Source organism: Hibiscus syriacus, unplaced genomic scaffold (assembly GCF_006381635.1).
Source record: "Hibiscus syriacus cultivar Baekdansim isolate YM2019G1 unplaced genomic scaffold, ASM638163v2 tig00112221_pilon, whole genome shotgun sequence".
Classification (NCBI taxonomy): domain Eukaryota; kingdom Viridiplantae; phylum Streptophyta; class Magnoliopsida; order Malvales; family Malvaceae; genus Hibiscus; species Hibiscus syriacus.
In genome coordinates, this window is record NW_024063271.1 from 344,942 (window position 1) to 352,092 (window position 7,151).

General features: G+C 34.4%; 1 pseudogene; it reads right to left on the reverse strand.

Moving 5' to 3' along the window:
• Positions 1 to 315: 315 nt before the first annotated feature.
• Positions 316 to 6,860, reverse strand: LOC120175977 (annotated as a pseudogene).
• Between the last annotated feature and the right edge of the window lie 291 nt (positions 6,861 to 7,151).

The following is a 7,151-nucleotide window of genomic DNA, read 5'->3' on the forward strand; positions in this document are numbered from 1 at the left end:
TGGAGTAGATTTTCCACAGTACTGACGGCTTCATGGTGATTATCTAATCTTTTTATATTTTCTCACTCAATCTAGTGATCTTGTACTCATTTCATGCTCTTTTTGGGCATTGTTTAGCCAAGAGGGTAAGACTCTCTTTCGTTTTGATTGATCATCATTGTAGTTGTAGCATCAATATTCAGTGAAAGGTCTATTCGAGTGAAAATCTTTATAGTGAAGAACACCTTCTTCAATGTCTGTAAAATTATTCTTATTGTCATTGAAAAAGACTGGCGAGCAAGAAGGCATGCTACTTTAAAATTATATCTAACACCCTCAATGCTTCTTGTGAGCTCTCAGATTCTTGTACTCATAGAGTACTTTGAATTTCTTGCATGGAATCTTGGCAGCAAAGCTTATCTCTACTCTAAACGTCTTTGAGTTATAAGCGTCTCGCTCTCTTCCTTTCATGCTCATTTGGGTTGTTATTACCATAAGGGCTTGCATTCCCATTGTTTCTCTTGATATGGCATCCTCAAGTACAAAAGTGAACTTATGCTTATTATTCGGAAGGGATTTGATAGTGACCAAACTTTTCTCACTGTCATAATCGAAACTCTTTTTAGCCAACTCATTGTTGTAGGTCTCTTGCACTTTCCCGGGTGACCATCTTCATAATAAAGAGATACACTATAATGAAATAAGTAACCATCTGTACTACTCATACTCACTTTGAAATGATTAGTTAGAATAGTTATATTTTGTCCATTTGATCTATTATCATGTATGGCCATGGATTGTAATGCTACCTTCTTCTTTGCAACGTCAAGTTCTGTTTTGATAGGAACACATTAGGAGGCACGGGAGATTGGAAACCTGGAGATGCCACACACCGTTTCAGGTTCTTCAACCGATTTCTTTTGAGAAAATATGTCTTGTCTAAGATATATCTATTTTTTTTAAAAAATATTTGGTATAAAAATGATGTCAGAGCAACTGAAACAAAGTATCAATTCACTGAATATAAAATAAACGAATCACTCAAGTTGTTTTAAAAAATTATAGCCATTTGACAAGTATCAATATCCATGGGTGATATGGGAAGGCAATGCGATTTGGTTTTGATTTTCATGATTTTCAAATAAGACATGAACAAAATAGCGCAATTGATGCACTCCGCTTCAAGGCCCTTTAGAGAGCATTTATTTTTCAGTTCTCATGAATCTTCTATTTGTTCAAGTTTTATAGAATCCTTAAGCAGAGATAGCGCAAAAATATCAATCTAAAAACAAAACCCCTGAGTGTTTTTGTGTAGTTAACTTTAACAGATGTTTCCTGACTCCCTTAGTCCACCTTTCATCAATATTTAATCTTAAATACATGTTTATCATAGGCCTTACCGCCTTTCTTTAAACTATACTTTGTTAAACTTGACGTCCTCACTTTAGATTTTGCTGGGAGATTCATCTCGACACATAAAGACTAGTGACATGATCTGAATGTATCCGTATTCATAAAGTTAGAGAAATTAACATTGTCCATTACTTTAGTGGAATACCCTTAATTAAAGGATTCAAGTGTCAAAAAGTCTTCGACTTGACAAACTCAAATGAAACTCACTTCATAAAGCTAGGACATTACCACCATAGCTGTTTCATACATTACCTCCCAAGATTAACAACCTACTACTTTCAGCGGAGTGCCCCCAACATTGTTAAAATTATCATTCATTAATATCACATTAATCCTTCGATTTCAAGATTTTCTAAGTTTTTTAGGAAGAATCTGTTATAGTCTGAGTGTTAGTGAAAATTAGAAAATTTCATCTTTAAAGCTCAATTCCTAAGCAACTGATCAAAGCCAAATTTTTTTATTCCACCATTTCATTTGTGAAAATTGAATATCGTCACAGAACTTCCTTAACAAACATGCAAACTAACTTGTCTTGCAATGTCATGCATCGAGATGCCCTATCCTGTCTACTTCCATACTTGTATGCGTGAGAAAACATTTTTTTTTTTTCGGGTAAAATATGAATATTTTTTTTAAAAGGAATTTGATCTTGGCATATGTCAAAAGACTATAACCTCATTTATCAAAATGTGCATTTCATTATACATGATTTTCATTAAATTACAAACAATGTCTATTACTCAAAGAGTCATTTTTTTTAAAAAATGTTTAGGCATATAAAAGACAAATTCAAGCGAGACATCAACACAACTCTATGGTAATGGTGATGATCTCCTCTTGTCTCATCCCAAGATGTTTCAATCATCGATTGCAGTATTAACTCTATAGGAGTCCTTCTCCCCTTTGACATAATCTCATCATCAGAAAATGAGATAAGATTATCAGCTTGGATGTTGTTAACTGGTCGGTCCAACTTATTGATTGGTATGTCCTTTGGCACAAATTTTTGATTCAAGACCTTCAGTAGTGCCTTCCTGTGTGCCTCTGAACTCAACAATAAGGTCATCATTGAGATGCGAGTTGCCAAGCATGTAGCTGTTTCACAATGTTGTATTCACTGTGTTTTAGAAACTTCAATAACTCCACAACTTCTTCTTCTTTTATTGGCTCATTAACTGTTGGTTCATCTCTTTTAAATGGCTCAAGCGTCCTCTAGGTTAGGTTAGAGTTCTGTGGGTAGCACCTCCCACTTCTAGTAGAATGCCCCACTTTATTGACATCTTCTTCTATTAGCACTCACTTGATATTCGTACTTCTAGGGTACTTGCTTACTATCTTTGTAAGGAAAGGTCTTGGTGCCACTATCACCACTTTAGTCGGTACCTTGTCTGCCATCTTTGCCTTTGGGGTAATTATCAAAGGGCGGCCCGCACCGTATCCCATTTCAGATGTATCTCCAGTTGCACAAACATCCGCTTTTGGATTGTCCTTGCTTTTCTCGTAAAATTCCAGCTCTTTTCTGTCCATCATTAGTTGGATCAAGGCTCTAAATTCAACACATTCTTGCACATCATGTTTTTACCCGTTGTGATAACAATAATGACTGTCGCCTTTGCAATATGATGTGCGAGGATATGGTGCAAGAAACCCCGTATTTATCATTTGCCTCCATACCCAAGCTAGAGGTGACTTCACTTCGGAAACTTTGGTCTTGACCTTCTTGCCCTTCTCCTCGGTAATTGCATTAATCCAAGTCTCTTGGTGATTAGGTAAAGGATTCTGTGCAACATGTACTACAGTAAAATATGGTTTTAGTGGCATTTTTTAGTCCTATAACAGCGTTTTTAAGCGCCGCTAAAAGCACTTGCGGTGATAGAAAAAACACCGCAAGAAGCGCCAACCATACCAGCGCCGCTAAAGTTAGCGGCGTTTGAGAACAAAAAACGCCGCAATAGGTCAAGATCTATAGTGGCGTTTTTGGAACAAACGCCGCAAAAGATTTATATCTAAAAAAGCCGTAATGGGTCGAGATCTATAGAGCATTTTTGGAACAAAAGCCGCAAAAAGTTAGATCTATAGCGGCATTTTTGGAACAAACGCTGTAAAAGGTCAGATCTATTACGGCATTTTGGAACAAACACCGCAAAAGGTCAGATCTATAACAGCGTTTTTTGGAACAAACGCCGCAAAAGGTCAGATTTATAGTGGTGTTTTTGGATACAAACACCGCTAATTATCTTTCTTAGCTAAGATGATTTTGCATATTTTATTTATTCTCTATATCACCTAAATTTAATATCATCTAGCTTTATCTAATTAACAACAACCATACATTTTAATAAAGACACAAGTTATGCAGAAAAATACTTAACAACAAAATAAATTAAAATTTATAAATATTAAAATTAAATAATGTAGTTTGACATTGTTCTTCATTGCAATAATCCAATAAGACATTTTTAATAAAGGGGTAATTGTTCTTCAAGTGCTGCTCTTTCCTAAAAAAACTTAGCCTCCAATTCATCATGTTGGCTTTATAATAAAAAGGCCAAGGAAATTAAAAAATGACACTCCACTTCCAACCGTAGCCAGAGTACATGTAGATTGAGACCTTCTTTACCAAAAGAAAATGAAACCTAAAATCAGGACGAGAATAGTCTTCATATGGCCAAGCACTTGGAACGATACGGCCGTAAACCTGGCGATGTAGATAAACTGGCTGAGGTTGGTCCCCACAAATGGTGCAAGACATGATTATGAAAAACTGCAAGAAGATAGCATCACATATTATTTACAGTAGTCATAATTATCTGCATGCAAAATATATTAATAATCCATATATCAACTTGCACCAGCACATGAACTTCAGAATGTAGAGTTCATGTTCATGGTTTTCTAGTTACAAAAACAGTACATGACAAGATTAAAAGTAAGTATGATGGTTAAATATTCCATGTTTTCTTAATCATTAATCCTAGTTATATGACCAAATGCAAGGATGGAAGTAAGTTCTCAGTACGCTCGATACAGACGAAGTATTTCTGATAAAATACCAATACAACTTAAGTTAAAATGATGTATCATAACCAACTATATTCTAGTAAACTATGATAAGAACTGTACCATAGATATGGCAGTGTAGTTATAGGCATAAACCTTTTTCTCTATTAACCAGTAGTCCACAAAAGGACCAGAAAGCAGCAGGCTTGCAGCTTGTACCAGAGCAGTATGTCACAATAAATCAAAAGATCCTAAAGAATGCTTGAGTTGAAGATAATGTACATACTGTAAAATGATAAATAAAATTAAAAAAAAAGGAGCCAAAATATCAATCCAAGTACAAGGTCAAGGAATGGTCGGTGCTTCATTTATGGAATGGATCAGTCCATGACAAATACATAGAGAACCTTGTTCAATCATAACATTAGTTGAAATTACTATCTGAAATCTTCCAACTTAATTGCAGCTTAGGTTACTTACATACGCTGGAGGGCTGTGCTCCAGACTACTATAACAGCAGCTACAAAGCCCTTGATATTGACACTCACATCTGTAACAGTACAGACAACAACTCCAAGGAGTACTAGTACTATGCTAAGTTTTGTATCCCTCGAGTAGTGGACCTTGTTGAAGATAACTTCCAGAAAGCAAGATACTGGAATCATGTTAAGCTTTGCTATCTGAGAATAATTCCAAAGAAAACAATGCAAAAATAACTTCCAAAATGATCAAATATAGAAGAGCGTGATAATCTATGTCACTAAAACTAACCTGATAGAAGCCCACAGAATTCCACATCAAACTCACATTCATTCCAACAATAGAAAAGTTTGCAAACAAGACAAACTTGAGAAGATAGGGTAACGGAAGAGAAGAGGCCTGAATATAACCAAGCCATCTAAGAAGAACAATCAATAATGTTGTAGTGGCAAAATGCAAACCCGTTAACATTGTAGCTGTGGCACAGTAACAAATGGGACACAAAATAAAAGTATTTCTTAGGTGAATATTGTTAACTTTTGAATTGCACCATCAGAACTAACATAGTCATAACAAATCATATTATAAAAAGATACTTTTTGATATTTAAGGAATTTAAGACAGTGAAAGTAGCTCTCTCTCATCGCACAATAGTGACCCATTGACAAGTTATCATTCACAAGCTGAAGAAAATAATGCTGATCAAATTTAACTCCATTTTCTATCTACCATTAAAATATTCTGTTCACTTTTTAACCCTCATCCATTCGTAAAAGTTCTCAAAGGAATATGCCAAAAGCATATTAGGAATGCTAAAGTACGGTTTGGAATCTTCTAATCAATTTCTTATGCATGTGTACCCACTATATTTGTACAATATTTGTTTAAAATATATTTTGATTCATAATGCATAATTGCATTGACAAAAAAGCAACATCATTATAACATCTAAACTCAACCACCAAATCCAATATTAGTCCAGACAGTTCTCAAGTAATATCAAGCATTATACTTCTCTACATAATTTCTATCTCTAACATTATTTTATTGTTTATAAGAGTTACTAGGCATTTGAAAAAGTTAGGCCTGCTTCAATTGGAAATAATTTTTCATTTTTCATTTCAACTTTAAATAAGATATAAGAGAAAAAATGAAAACAAGTAAAACTCTAGAACCCTTAGTTTTCTGGGTTTTCGGGGAAATTAAGAAAATATAATCTTAAATAGCTATCCTGCCGAGTTATCTCCTAAAAGATATAAAGTTAAAAAAGGAAAATGAGCATTGTTTAACAAAACTAACAGGCGTAAATCTGTTTGCATCCAAGAACAAAACCAAGGTGTAAGAGGAAACTTTGTTCTAGTTTATGGGAGCGATCTTAGGAGACGGATTGTTCCTAAAGTTTGAGATAGTCAGCAATTAGCTTAAAATAAAATCTCTGCTACGTGACCAAAGAATCCCTACTTCAAAACTGGATTGATCTAGTAAAAGATAATTATTTTTTCTAAAATATAAAAGGAGATCAGAATACAGAATACAGGAAGATCATCTTTTAGTTAATAAACATTATGAGTTTGTCTTTGATTTTCCTTTTCTAATCAACAATCACAACCTACACAATTGGGAAAATAGAATCAATGCATATAACTTCGTACGCTATTGGTCTTGCTACCCTGTTTCTCTCTTTTAGGTTGATTATATGGAGTTGGACCATAGAACAAGAAGGCTACATGGAAACATAATGAACATAGAAGTGATTGATCCATTAGATACCAAATCTATATGCAAGCACAATGAACAAGACTATGTGCAAATGCAAAGTTAATCAATGCTTGCATATAAATGCTCACTCAAAACATACCAAAACTGAAGCCACATGTAGCCATCAAGGCTTTATTGACCATTATTATACCCACAGATGTGACAACGTTGAAAAACCAGGAGGTCACATCTAGAGCTGCTTTCCTATCAGCCTTGCTTACTGATGACATTTTACCAATTTAACTAGTAGGCTAATATCACTTTAACATGCATAGTTTATAATTTGTACAAAGAAATATTAAATAGAGAACACACACAATCATCCAATTCTAACAAAAACAATGAAGAATGTTTCTTTCTCAGAAATAAAATGAGCAAACTAAAAAATAGACTACAATTACAATGCATGTGTTTTCCAATACAATTGTAGGGAAGTAAAAGTTTTAGAGGAAATAACTCTTCCAACTCTTGAGAGCCGATTGGAAACCATCATTGGAACAATTATGGACTTCAAAATTCAA